At 37.1% G+C, this 13461-nt stretch overlaps 1 protein-coding gene across 8 annotated transcripts in view; it reads left to right on the top strand.

Annotated features, from left to right (window-relative positions):
* RFX3 (regulatory factor X3) overlaps positions 1 to 13461 on the top strand; it is a 294873-nt gene that overhangs the window by 131866 nt on the left and 149546 nt on the right. The gene's annotated exons all lie outside the window — the stretch shown is intronic.

Here is a 13461-nt window from a genome sequence, read left to right on the forward strand (position 1 = left end):
CTCATCCCATTTAAAAAATAGAGAATGAATTCATCATCACATGTTTACTACAGGGCTTATTCATACGTGGGACGCTTCGCTTGTTTTGGAAAGATACTGACAAAATAGTGCAATTTTGTGCCAGTTAATAGTCCTCCTTTGGATTGTGAACACATTGGCCTGTCATTTCTTCTAAGGAGTGGTGAGAAAGTATGCGAGAATAATCATGTCATAAAGCATTATCTCGAGACTTGAGATTTACCTGTAATTTCTCAGTATCAGAGAAAATGTTGCTTTTACAGTTTAGCAAATGTTGCTTTTACAATTATAAATAAGTCATTAGGGAGAGGGAATAACTTTTCCTAAATTATAGACAGAGGGACTCAAGGTTATATTCTTAGGAGATAGAAGTGGGATGGGCAGGGAGAGTGCTAGAATCATGGAGAAGGGTCTTTGACTCTCAGGGTAAATAAAGACATCTGAAAGAATTATTTCTTTTATAATTAAATCTTAGCATACTCTTCTTTCTGTTCTCTACAACACACTGGTATTACTGATCACCAATTTCATTACCAATTTCAAGACTGAACATTATTCAGAAAAGGGTAGTTTATGGCATATCATCCAGAGAGCAAGTAGAGAACTATTGGGACAGTGTTATATATAACTTTAAAAAGATAACTCAACAATCGAACAATATTAAGCACATATTGAACAGTTACGCTCACTCTGGTTTGGTTTTTGTCTCATTTGTGGAAGAAGAATGGCCTTGAGAGTGCCTGTCTCTAACAGTAGTGCAGTGGAGATCCTGTTCCTGTCTCCAGAAAGTGCCCCCTTGACACCTTAAAATGTCTGTGTTAAGTGTATCTGGCCCTCTCTCATGGACTCTGTATCTTTTCTTACTCCCTCCTTCCTTTCCTTTCCCTTTCTTCCTTTTTGCCTTCCTTCCTTCTTTTCTTTTTAAAAAACATTTTCTTTTTATTGAATTTGTATGTCATTAGATGTCTACTACAGGTCTTATATAGTGTATATAGTAAAGAGTCAAATAGTTCAGCAAGTTTGTTATTTAAAAAAAAAAAAAGTAGTTCTCATCCTCTCTGTACTCCTCCTCAGAGGCAACTAATTTTGCCTCTGTTTACCTATTATTTTGATATTTACCTCTGTGTCTTCACAAACGGTGTTTATTTTCTTTTTTTAAAAAATTTTTATTGGAGTATAGTTGATTTACAGTGTTGTGTTAGTTTCAGGTGTACAGCACAGTGAATCAGTTATGCATATATACACTCTTTTTTTTTTTTTTTTGGATTCTTTTCCCATATAGGCCATTACAGAGTATTGAGTAGAGTTCCCTGTGCTATACAGCAGGTTCTTATTAGTCATATATTTTATATATAGTAGTATTTTCTTGATTTTTTTAGTTTTAAGCATTTTCTTACCACACTTCTCTTTCTAGCTCTTAATATGTGCATGCATGTGCATGCACGCACGCACACACACACACTTTTTCCATGCCATATGCTTCTGATATACTAGGTTGAACTATATGCATTTTTTTCCCTTTGCCATCATTCTGGGATTTCCCTCTTTTATGTTGGCTTTCCTGTTTCTCGGATCAGTGTCTTAAACTCTTTCTTGATTTGCTCAAGCACAACTTGCAGTAACTTCCTAAGAATTGGTAGATTTTGAGCTCTTGTGTGTCTGAGAGGGAATTTATTCTACTACCTTCACAATTGTTTGGTAGTTGGATGGGTACAGAGTTTGGGGTTGGATATCATTTTCTTCAGAATTTTGAAGGAATTGCTCCATTGTTTTCCAGTTTGCAGAATTGCTATGGAAAAGTCAAACACCGTTCTGATTTCTGATCCTTTGTATGTGATCTATGTGATTATTTTTTCCTCTCATGTTCTAAATCCCAGTTTCTTGAAATTTCATGTTCATCAAGGAAGGCCAGTCACCTCATTGCACAGAGTTGGTAGAGGAGATCTGATTGCTTCTTAAATAGAATCACTTTTTATATTAAATGTATATAAAACCAAAAAAACTAAGTTCCTATTAGAAGTGGAAAATCAAGTATCACCAGCCATAGACAGAAAATTACACATACACATACACACACTGTGTTCACGTCCTTATAAAAAATAATCTCATGTACACACATAACACACTTTGGAAAACTTTGTGGTATGCCACATGGTTTGTTTCCCAACAGGCATATTTTTCAGTCCCGCAAGTTAGCTCTTTCCTCTAGGACGTTCAAGGCAGTCGACGACTTGGTCCCCTTTCACCAAGCAAAGAAGTTGAGAACTTTCATTTTCTTTTTGTCAACTAAGTGCTTTATTTCACAGAGTAGATTAGTGTGATATATGCCTGGATAAATGCCTGTTATGTTGTCCTTCCAGGCTTATCTTATTTGGAAGGATTTTTTCTTTTCTGTCATTTTCTTCCTTCCTAGCTTCCTTCCTCCATTCCTCCCTTCCTTCCTTCCTCCCCTCCCTTTTCCTCTCCTCTTCTCCCCCTCCTCCCCTCCCTTCCCCTCTCCTTTTCTCTCCTCTAGAACGGTGACATATTTGAAGATTTCTAACAGTGTCCCTGTGGATATAGATTGTCTGTAACTGATAAGATAGGTGCTATAGTAACTTCTTATTGCTCTAACATACCTATAATCTTTGTATTGTTAATATGCTGATGTCATCTTGAGTTTTCAAACTTTGGTAGGATGCCTTTAAAATCTTGCAGCTCTTGTCACTGACCCATGATAGATACTGAAATCATGGCATTGACATCAAAGATAGTTACTTCTATTGATTCAACTTTTCATTGTGTCCTTGCTCTGACCATTTTGATGTAAAAAGAAAGCCTATAGGGCTTCCCTGGTGGTGCAGTGGTTGAGAGTCCGCCTGCCGATGCAGGGGACACGGGTTCGTGCCCCGGTCTGGGAAGATCCCACATGCCACGGAGCGGCTGGGCCCATGAGCCATGGCCGCTGAGCCTGTGCGTCCGGAGCCTGTGCTATGCAATGGGAGAGGCCACAACAGTGAGAGGCCCGCTTACTGCAAAAAAAACACAAGCCTATAGCTAAATTTTTAAATTTTGAGACATATAATATTGTATGTATTGGCCTGTTGAGAAACCAGAAAATTTTAAGATCGTAATATATATTTTTATTTCTTCAAAGCCCTAAGGGTTCTGATTTCCCTATTTCACTATGTAATAAGTACCAAAAGAATGTTGTTTCTAAAATTATTTCTGTGGTTTTTCATTTATTCTGTACGATCTCAAGGATCAATTTGTCACCTTTCCTTGAACAATCTGATTCAAGAATGGAGAATTCTGAGCAAAGATTGCAAGATCTTATTATATAATTCTTTATCAAATCTCCTATCTTTTGCAATTTTTCATTATTTCACAAAACACCATAGAGTCTCAGCTTACAAATACAGAGATAGTTGCCCAATTCAGTAAAATCTATAAAAATATTCAGGTTCAGTATCTTGATTAGAAACTAAAAAATTAATATTATTTATTCTTATCATATTTGTAAAAAGACTTTTTGCACTGATGGGTCTCTATCAAATATGCCTAGAACTGTGCTGTTCTCCCTTCCCCTCCCCCTTCCTTGAGTGATTTGTTAGAGTTTCTTGTAGATAATTCTTCAAGTTGGTCATTTTATGCCTAAATCTGAGAGGTCTTCTAACCCTGCTTGCCTAGAACTGAATTAAAAACCCAGGATAGGGGAAAAGGAAAATGTATTCCTACTATTCCATTCTCCTCCATAGCCAGCTAGGTTAGATTCTTTTCAAGGTAGAACCTAGTCAAAAGTCAGAACTTTTATTCCTGTTTTAATCTTGGGATCCAGGTATTTCACAAATGCTGCTGACATCGAGGATAATTCCTAAATCATCCTAAATCTTGAATCAGGGCTCCAAGAATATTTTCTCCCATTCAAGCTTCCCAAGTTTTAACTGGTCTCCCAACTATATTTCTTCCTGTCTCTACTGTCTCTGTCTTTCCTTTTCCTTAGAAAGGGACATACATCTTTTCTCTCACAGTGGGCAAGTGTGTTGTCTCTGTATTGCTCCTTCTAAATGTAACATCCCAGGTACAACTGAGCCCTGGGGTTGAGGGGCTTCTATTTGAGTTCAAAGACATACATATTTTTTTTTTCAAAGATGCTGTCAACTTTGTTCAAATTCTTTTTTTATCAAAGAATGTGGGTCTTGACCTTTTTCTGCCCAGGGACTATTTGTTTCTTGTGGGTCTTTGGTATGTAACTGTGACACTGAAACTTCTTTTTATGAGATAAAAGCTCATTTCAAGATTATATTCAGATAAGGACATATATATTCTTACAAATACATATTTTTAAAAATACGTGTAGAAATAAATCACCTATTTAGGCACTGACTCTTTGTTCATAATTTGAGTTATCAAAATGAATGTAATAGCTATGTGGCTATATTATTTCTTTCTGGTTAGTATCAATATATCACATATTTAGCATTTCTACATAAATTATGGTACATCCTGGAGAGTAAGTGTATTATCCCTGTGGTCAAAAAGATAAATGACATTTTGTGTGGGAAACAGATCCAACCGGAACTGTCAATTAGGTTTTAGGCGAAGGGCAATCTTCAAGAAGGGTAAGTTTTAAATGAATCTTCTCCAATAGATCTATATATTATGGATATCTTTAAAATGATGCCTCAACCTTTAGGAGATGGATTTTAGGAATTGAAATTAGATATGAATGCTCCTGACTTCCCCACATTAGGCCATAGCTTAAACAGTAGGTTATTTTTGTCCTCACTTCTGTTTGCCATATTCCTGTGTGTAGTAAATAATCATCACAACCAGAAGGAAGCTGTGATAATTAGCAATATACCCATGAGAAAGTTCTTCTGGTGGAAGCAATAAATAGTGATTAAGGGGAAGAAATGATTGCCTATGGAATGTTAAATCCATAACAGAATGTTCTATTGGATCAAAACTTGATCAGTAGTATTTTAAATGGGACCCTGTGCTAGCTTGGAGAGCTAAGCCTGAGGTAGTGCACTCCATCGTTCTTGTCTTTATCTTTCCTCTGCTCAGGGTCCAGAGGCTTGCTTCTTGTGCATCCTAGCTTCGATAGACATGAATGGAATTCTTTTCATTTCAGACCATTATCTGATATAATCAACAGAAACAGAGACATTTTTCTCTGGTTTGCTCTTATTCGGGATGAGATTCTCATTGGCTTAGTTCCCTAAGGGAACGGTGTTTTCATAATTAAGACTGTGGCAGACATCCTAAAAGATGGGGTTATATTTTTAAATGAATTCCAGTTGAATGCCTTTTGTGAAAATAATTTTTTTAAAAGACAATAATTTTAGTTCTTGAAGAACATATTTATTTTTGGAATCAGAACTGCTAATTTTTAGTATCCAATATAAAAAAGTAAGGTGTTTTGAAGGAACGTGCTGATTTACAATCGAAATAAATTTTACTGTGCCAATCCAATATGAAGGCTCTTTAGTTGACCATCTGTATATTTTTAAAAATAAGAACTACTGTTTAAATAGTTGGGTAGTAATAGTCTTTGATTCTCTTTTAAGTGATTTTTAAAATATTTTCTCAACTAGAGTTAAAAAATTATGATCAGTTCTGGATACTATTTTAATAGGAATATGCCAGGCACTGTGTTAAATACTGCGGTTTCAAAGGTAATTCTGTTTGGTACCCGACTGTAGAAAACCAACTTTTGATGGAGATAGACTTGTTATAGAATTAGATACAAAGTTCCTTAGGTGTAAAGATGGAAATTGTTCTTGGAATGAGGGTCAGTGATGTCTTCACCAAGAATGTGACCTTTGAGCTGTGTGCTGAAGGAAAAGTTGGAGTTCACAAGGAAAGCAAACTGGAAAAGGGCATTTCTTGTAGAGAGAAGCATGGAAGAGCTCAAGTGAAGTCAAGGAGCTGTACGAGGAGGTGAGGGGCTAGGAACTGAGGGCTGTGGAACAATGCTGCATAAAAACCTCTTGTGGGAGGTTGAGTCTGATGACCTATTTATGGTGTCTTTACATGTATCCCCTCCCTAGTATTTTCCCTCTTCAGTTGACATATTTCTTTACCTATTCCCTCACTGCTGATTTTCTTGAAAGAGACATCTGCAGTTATGTAAGCACTTCTTAATCCTATGAAATTTGGGTGCCACCATACAACTATGGATACTGTGCATTTTGGACAGAGCCAAATCCAATAATTTTCTCTAGGGTGTTTCTGGATTTTCCTTTGACATTTGATACTGTTGACTATCACATATTTCTTTTTTTGCATGGATTTTGGTTTTCCCCTTTTATTTCTTTGAGGGCTATTTCATCAAGTAAATCAGGTTTCGTAGAGCTTAAGAGAGTGAGATTCATACTTAGAAGGGATGGATTTAAATCCTGGCTCTAGCTCTTTCTAGTTATATGACTTTGGACAAATAAAATTAAGTTTCTGGAGACTCAATATCCTAATGTATAAAATAAGAATAATGTCTAGCTTATACTTAAAGTATTAAATAACATTTATTAAATAATTTAGAATAGTACCTGAAGTATAATAAACCTTTAATAAATTTTCTATTTTTACTATTATTATTTTCATTGTTGTTATCATTATCAGTAGTACTGGTAATGTTATCTGACTCCTTTAATGGAAAATTGGAGTGGGGGGATTTGACCTCCTTTTCTATAAGAGTTGGTCTTTGGCTCTCTCTCTTTGCCCTCACTGTCAAGTAACTTATCCTCTGCAGCTATTTTAGTCTTAAAACCAGCTGCTTCCATTTTCTTTACTAAGCAAGAACCTCTGGTCCTTCCTTGTATTGCTCTGGATTGTGAATTATGGAATCTCAGGCTCTAGGTCAGAATGGACACCAGCTTGGTCTGAGGCAGGATCAGTAATGGTGTCCTTCACCCTGGATGGCCTGTCACCCAGTGCAGTCACCATAGTGATTAGAGAAATGCCAGGTTTTTCAGTAGAATTCAGGAACACCTCCAGTATTGTATTCAGTTCATAAAATATAATAATTTTGAACCAAGTTTGTTGCTGTGGTATGATATAAGACTTTAAAAGATTAAGGTGAGAACAATATATTAATATTCTAGCTAGCTTGACTAGAATTTGGTTTTCTAGTTAGAAGAGGCTTACACCATTCATTTAATGCAACTATTCCAAAGGACCTCCCAAAGTTGAATTGCAGAAAATTTTCTTTTTCAACAAATCACTTAGTTATAGACTTATTTTAGTCGATTCCATAATTTTGTTCTTAGAGATATATAATGTTTCCTATGAATATCGAATTTTCTTATCAAATTATCAATTTCAACATCAGTACTTTTTGTTTGGAAAGTTCAATTTGTCCTATAAAATTTTTCATACAAGTAGCAAGTAGAAAACTTTACAATAACTGGCACTTCTGTTTACATATAATTTGAACAAATTGAAACACAATTTAAACAGAGCACGTGCCCTCTTTGCAAAGTAAATCAGAGGAATTCTTTACGTGTGCTAAAAATACATTGTCAGTATAATAGATCTCAATATATAGCTGAGCGTCTTCGACATCAGTATCTGAAAGAAAAGAAACGTTAAGGTCCAAATAAAAATTGTTATTTGTAGTCTGAGCTGGTCAAGGAGGTCTTTCTAGAGGAAGTGATGTTTAAGCTAAGATTTAAAGAATAGAAATGACCAGTGAGGGAATAAAAACAAGTGTTTTCTGAGGGAAGTGTGTTTGTGAAGAGCTGGCGTGAACGTGGTAGGTTTGTGGAACTGAATCAGGGTTGAAATGGGTGGAGGAGAGAGTGGGCGAGCTGAGCCGTGTGAGGTGAGGTGGAGCACTAGGTATCTACTGGTTGAGTAGCATAAGCTATTTAGGTTTTCAATAATAACTCCCATTTTGAAGTCATCCACCATTCTGCTTTGTCAGAAACCCATTTGCAACAATGTATCATAATGATAGTGTGCCATCTATTGAGCACCTATTGTGTGCTGTTCCCTGTGCTTGATGCTTGGCTCATTATTTCTAAAGCTTATAACAACTCCGCAAGGTAGGTGGTATTATTACAGGTGAGGAAACTGAGGCTCAAAGAATTTAAAATAATTTGCTTTGGATTACAGTTATTTGACCTTGACAGCCTGTGCTTACATTTGAGAAGTATACTCTGAGATAGTAATTACAAAATGTATGTGTGTGGGATTGATGTTATATTTCTTTCGAGAGTGGGGTATATTTGTATTGTCATTTAACAAATAATTATTTTTGAAAGTCTTCTTTCATGGGAACTGTAAAAGCTGAGCAAGTAGGTACTCAGTTTGTATTGAAGGAATATACTAAATAGTACAATAGCTTGAGCTCTTCAGACTGAATCCTTGTGTGTGGAGGGGAAAGGACTTGGGTCTTGTCCGCATCTCCTGCCCCTAACAGCAGCTCCTGAGATGCCTTTGTGGAACCTCTAGGGATATATGGTACACAAGTTGAGCATCATCTCCTCTCCTGGACTCTTTTATAGCCAGATGAATTGTCCATTAAAGTTCTTCAAGCTCGATGCCTGTATTAAACCAGCATACCATAAGGTTAATTCCATGGAGCACTTAACATACCTTTTCTATCCACAAAAAATGATCGTTCTCCCCTTTCTTTTATCCAGGGCTGATTTTAGAAATAGACACACATTGAATGGCTCTTTATTTTCTTTAAAAACTTGTATTGATATCAGTCAAAGCCATTTCTGCTGAGACACTGATGTTTCATTTTTCTTACAGCCCTTACAAACTGATAGACTTCCTACTCAGGAAATTGCAGCCACCCTCTTTGTCCTGGCTGCCTAGTAGCTCAGTGCTAAATCCTAAACCTGATGTTTAACTAATATACCATCCTTCAGCCATGATATTTTTAGCTGAGAGTCAAACCCAAGATATCTGACTTCAGAACCTGAGCTCCTAAGCCCCACACTACAGAAGTAAAGCAGTCAGATGAGTTATAACAAGATAAATGGTATAAGCCCTCTGACATAGCAGTACTAAACATGGGCAGTCTCATGGTGAAGAACATGATACACTTTATGTCAAGAAGGATTTTTAATACTATGAATCAATCACAGAACATTTTTGAAGATCCCACAAGCAAAGCTAGTGAAGCAGGTGCATCCGGAGTATAAAGGGCTGCTTGAGCAAGATAACTAGCAAATAAAAAAATTATAAACCTTGGGAATTCCCTGGTGGTGCAATGGTTAAGAATCCACCTGCTAATGCAGGGGACACAGGTTCGATCCCTGGTCCAGGAAGACCCCACACGCCGCCGAGCAACTAAGCCCGTGCGCCACAACTACTGAGCCTGTGCTCTAGAGCCCGGGAGCCACAACTACTGAGCCCATGTGCTGCAACTACTGCAGCCTGCATGCCTAGAACCCATGCTCCACAACAAGAGAAGCCACTGCAATGAGAAGCCTGCGCACCGCAACGAAGAGTAGCCCCTGCTTGCCGCAACTAGAGAAAGCCCGTGTGCAGCAACGAAGACCCAACACAGCCAAAAACAAATAAATAAATTTATTAAAAAAAATTATAAATCTTGAACTTCTTAAAGCCCTCCCTAAACTCAGACCCTAAGTATGAACATCAGTAAATATAGTACCTTAAAAAAAAAAGAGGAGAAACATGATAAAATCAATGTAGTAAAATGTTGTTATTTAGATAATCTGGAGAAAGGATAACTTGGGAATATTTTGTATGACTCCTGCAACTTTTCTAGCAGTGTGGAGTTATACAAAAAAAGTTTGGGGCTTCCCTGGTGGTGCCGTGGTTGAGAGTCCGCCTGCAGATGCAGGGGACACAGGTTCGTGCCCCGGTCCGGGAAGATCCCACGTGCCACGGAGCGGCTGGGCCCGTGAGCCATGGCCACTGAGCCTGAGCGTCCAGAGCCTGTGCTCTGCAATGGGAGAGGCCACAACAGTGAGAGGCCCGCGTACCGGAAAAAAAAAAAAAAAAAAAATTTTTTTTTTTTTTTTTGAAATGAATAACTTTACCAATCTGAGGTAAGTTTGGTAAGTGATAATTTGAGCTACTAATCATAATATCGTGTTCAATAGACATGGGCACTTACTATTTTATCTTTAAATAAAAAAACCTGAAAGTTTTCCTTATACATATGCTAAGCAACAAGAGTTCTTCTAAAAAGTATCCCAAATTTAAACTACTCTTGTCTCATCTCAGTGGATCAGTGTTTTAAAAGAGGAAAATCAGTTCTGAGCTTTTTGCCCAGTTCTCTCTATATTCCCCATCAACTCCCCAGTCTTGATGATTACCACCAAGAAAATAAATAAATAAATAAGCAAGCCTGAATAACACATAAAACGATCAATAAGAAACAAAATTGGTGATACTTTTAAGACTTTTAAAAACAGATGTGTATAATGAATTGGTGGTACAATTGAGCGTTGCTTTAAAAATCTGGTTGCTAGAAAATGCAAACAAAATTATTCTCAAGAAAGAAGACAAAAGTATTAGGAAGTAGGAATTAGGTACTAAACCCAAAAAAAGATAATTAGCCAGTTTGCAGCTTTGATTTTTGTTTTATTTAGTAGCAGTATAGATATGGATAGTATGAAGGCCCAGACAGCCATTCCCATTCCAGCCTGTGAGGAAAACCAGATTCATCAAATCAGTTGATTAGCAGCCTTTAAAAAAGTTAAACTCACCCAAATATATATTACAATTGATATATTAATTATTGAATAGGGGAAGAGGTAGAATATAGATTTTTTATTAAATAAAAAGGTATAATTTTTCATCTTCTTATAATTGTAATATTTAAAGATTATCTTTTATTTCTGTAAGGTATAATTTTATTTATTTATTTATTTTTTTGCGGTACGCGGGCCTCTCACCGCTGCGGCCTCTCCCGCTGCGGAGCACAGGCTCCGGACGTGCAGGCTCAGCGGCTATGGCTCACGGGCCCAGCCCCTCCGCGGCATGTGGGATTCTCCCGGACCGGGGCAGGAACCCGTGTCCTCTGCATCTGCAGGCGGACTCTCAACCACGGCGCCACCAGGGAAGCCCTGTAAGGTATAATTTTAATGGGTGATTAAAAGGTGGCCTCAAAACTGAAAATAATAATATGCAGAGCTTTTTATTTTTGGTTTACAAGTTGGTCAAGCTGTTTCTCACAAATCTATACAGCTAACCAAAGCCAAGATTTTGTTTTTATCTGCCTACCTTTACTAGTTGGTGTTTCTGGGTTATTAAGTATTGATAACTTTGGATTCTATTAAATTTGTGCTTCCTTATTATTAGCAATCTCAGCTTTTTAAAAATAGTAGGATTAAAGAAGAGAAACCAAATAAGAAAAATTATACATTAGAAAAGAGAGCACTTGAAATGTAAGAAGAAAGGTGATTCTTAAATAAAAGTGCTTATTAGTAAAACAGGGATTAGAGAGGGAGGCACTGTCCCATTTGTAAATCTCAGAGTAACTTTGTAACTCATCACTAGTGGAAGTAAACTATAATACAGACTAACTTGAGGTTTTGTGGGTTTTTTGTAAATGGAACTATAAATGGAATAACTGAGCAAAATTATTTCTGAAGTTTTGGAAGAGTGATAGTAAGCAAGTTAATTTTACTTTGAATAAACCTAAACTTTAGTTCCCTGTGGTAACTTTTTTCTGAGATTCTTATGAGACTGAGCAGACCATTGATTATAGTCCTGTTGATGACCCTTGATAACATAATTATTCTATGCAAAGCCTTTTTTACCAATAACTTTTCTTTTTTGTTATTGTGCTGATTTTCAAGGCTTTGCTTTGACATTGAGGTTCACTAAGGTGTTTGTTGCCTATGGTTCATTGATCTGGTAGATAGTTATACAGTTAAAACTCATGATTACTCTTAATTTTTTCCAGGGATTTCATAAATTGATTTCAGAGAAATTGTTTCTTTAGTTTATTTTAATTAGATACTAAAAATAACAAAGCAAAAGAGCATCAGGGAACTCTGTCTAGGAAAAAAAATATGACCTAGAGAAGCTAGTGTAATAAGCAAAACCCATACTCTTTTGTCAGTATAAAAATAGATTCCTGACCGTGTTAACAGATCTCAGTAGACAGTTTATTTCACGGGTGGAAAATGTTTTTGATGTTTGGGCTTAAATTATATTCATATCTATGTTTTGGTTCGTAATACTTTAGTATTGAAAGAATGCAGTTTTTGTTCTTCTGCTTCCTATGAAGCAGTAATATTGCCCAAAATATTAGCGTTATAGACTAAAGGAACAGTGACTTGAATTTGATCTCAGGAGTTGTGAGTGAATCGGAGTTCTAGGTCTGCCAAAATAAGCTACGTGGTATTGAGCTCATTTTAATTAACCTCCCTGTCCTTTAGTCTCCATAACTGTATTACAGGAGCTCACTGGGCATTGATTGAACATCTGTTATGTGCTACTGGCATATGAAGAACTTTAAGGTTAGGTCAAAGAGACGGACAGGTGAACAGAAAATGACACAGAGAATGGTGATGCCTGAAGTATAATATAGAGAGCTATGCTATAGGAGCAAAAAAACACATAATATAATTTAGAGGTGAGTCAGTTGATGGAAGTGGGCAATTGTGGGAAACTTCCTGAAGAAAAACTACCTTGGGCTTCCCTGGTGGCGCAGTGGTTGAGAGTCCACCTGCGGATGCAGGGGACACGGGTTTGTGCCCCTGTCCGGGAGGATCCCACATGCCGCGGAGCGGCTGGGCCCGTGAGCCATGGCCGCTGAGCCTGCGCGTCCAGAGCCTGTGCTCCGCAATGGGAGAGGCCACAACAGTGGGAGGCCCGCGTACTGCAAAAAAGAAAAAAGAAAAGAAAAACTACCTTGAAGAAGTACCACCCAGCCTTAGTTTCCTTATCTTTGAAATAGATAATTCACCCAGAATTGTTGTTAGGACCAAATGAGAAAATCTTTGTAATGGGCTTTGTGAACTACAAAGCATTTTGCAGATACGAGGGCAAATTACTGATACATATACCAGACACTGCTAGGAACTGGAGGTAGGAAAATGATTGAAAAGAGCAGTGTTTCTCAAAGTGTGATATATGGATGTTTTCTTAGGAATCCACTCTATGTGTGTATGTGTTTATTTAGATAATCTTTATAATGAAGCTATGAACATATTTTAGATTATCTTAATTAATGCATTAGAACTGAGACTGCCATTCAACTTCAGTGTGTTTTCATATGTGTTTAAAATAGCTTTGGTTCCAGGAGGTGGAACTACTATAATTTTGGAGGCTAATGAGGAGGAATAGAGCCAGCCTTAATATGAACTTGATCAAGGCTAAATGATACCACAGATAGATTGGATGCAAGAGAAGCTCCGTATAATAGTTGGCCCCACAGCTATCATTGTTTGCACGTTGGTTTATGTTTGCATGTTTTAATAATATTTTATTGAACCCTGAAGGTCAGTAGTCATCATCCTGGGGGAA

This window comes from Delphinapterus leucas, chromosome 6, assembly GCF_059928025.1.
Source record: "Delphinapterus leucas isolate spDelLeu-1000000601 "Yukka" chromosome 6, BTC_Dleu_Yukka2, whole genome shotgun sequence".
Classification (NCBI taxonomy): Eukaryota; Metazoa; Chordata; class Mammalia; order Artiodactyla; family Monodontidae; genus Delphinapterus; species Delphinapterus leucas.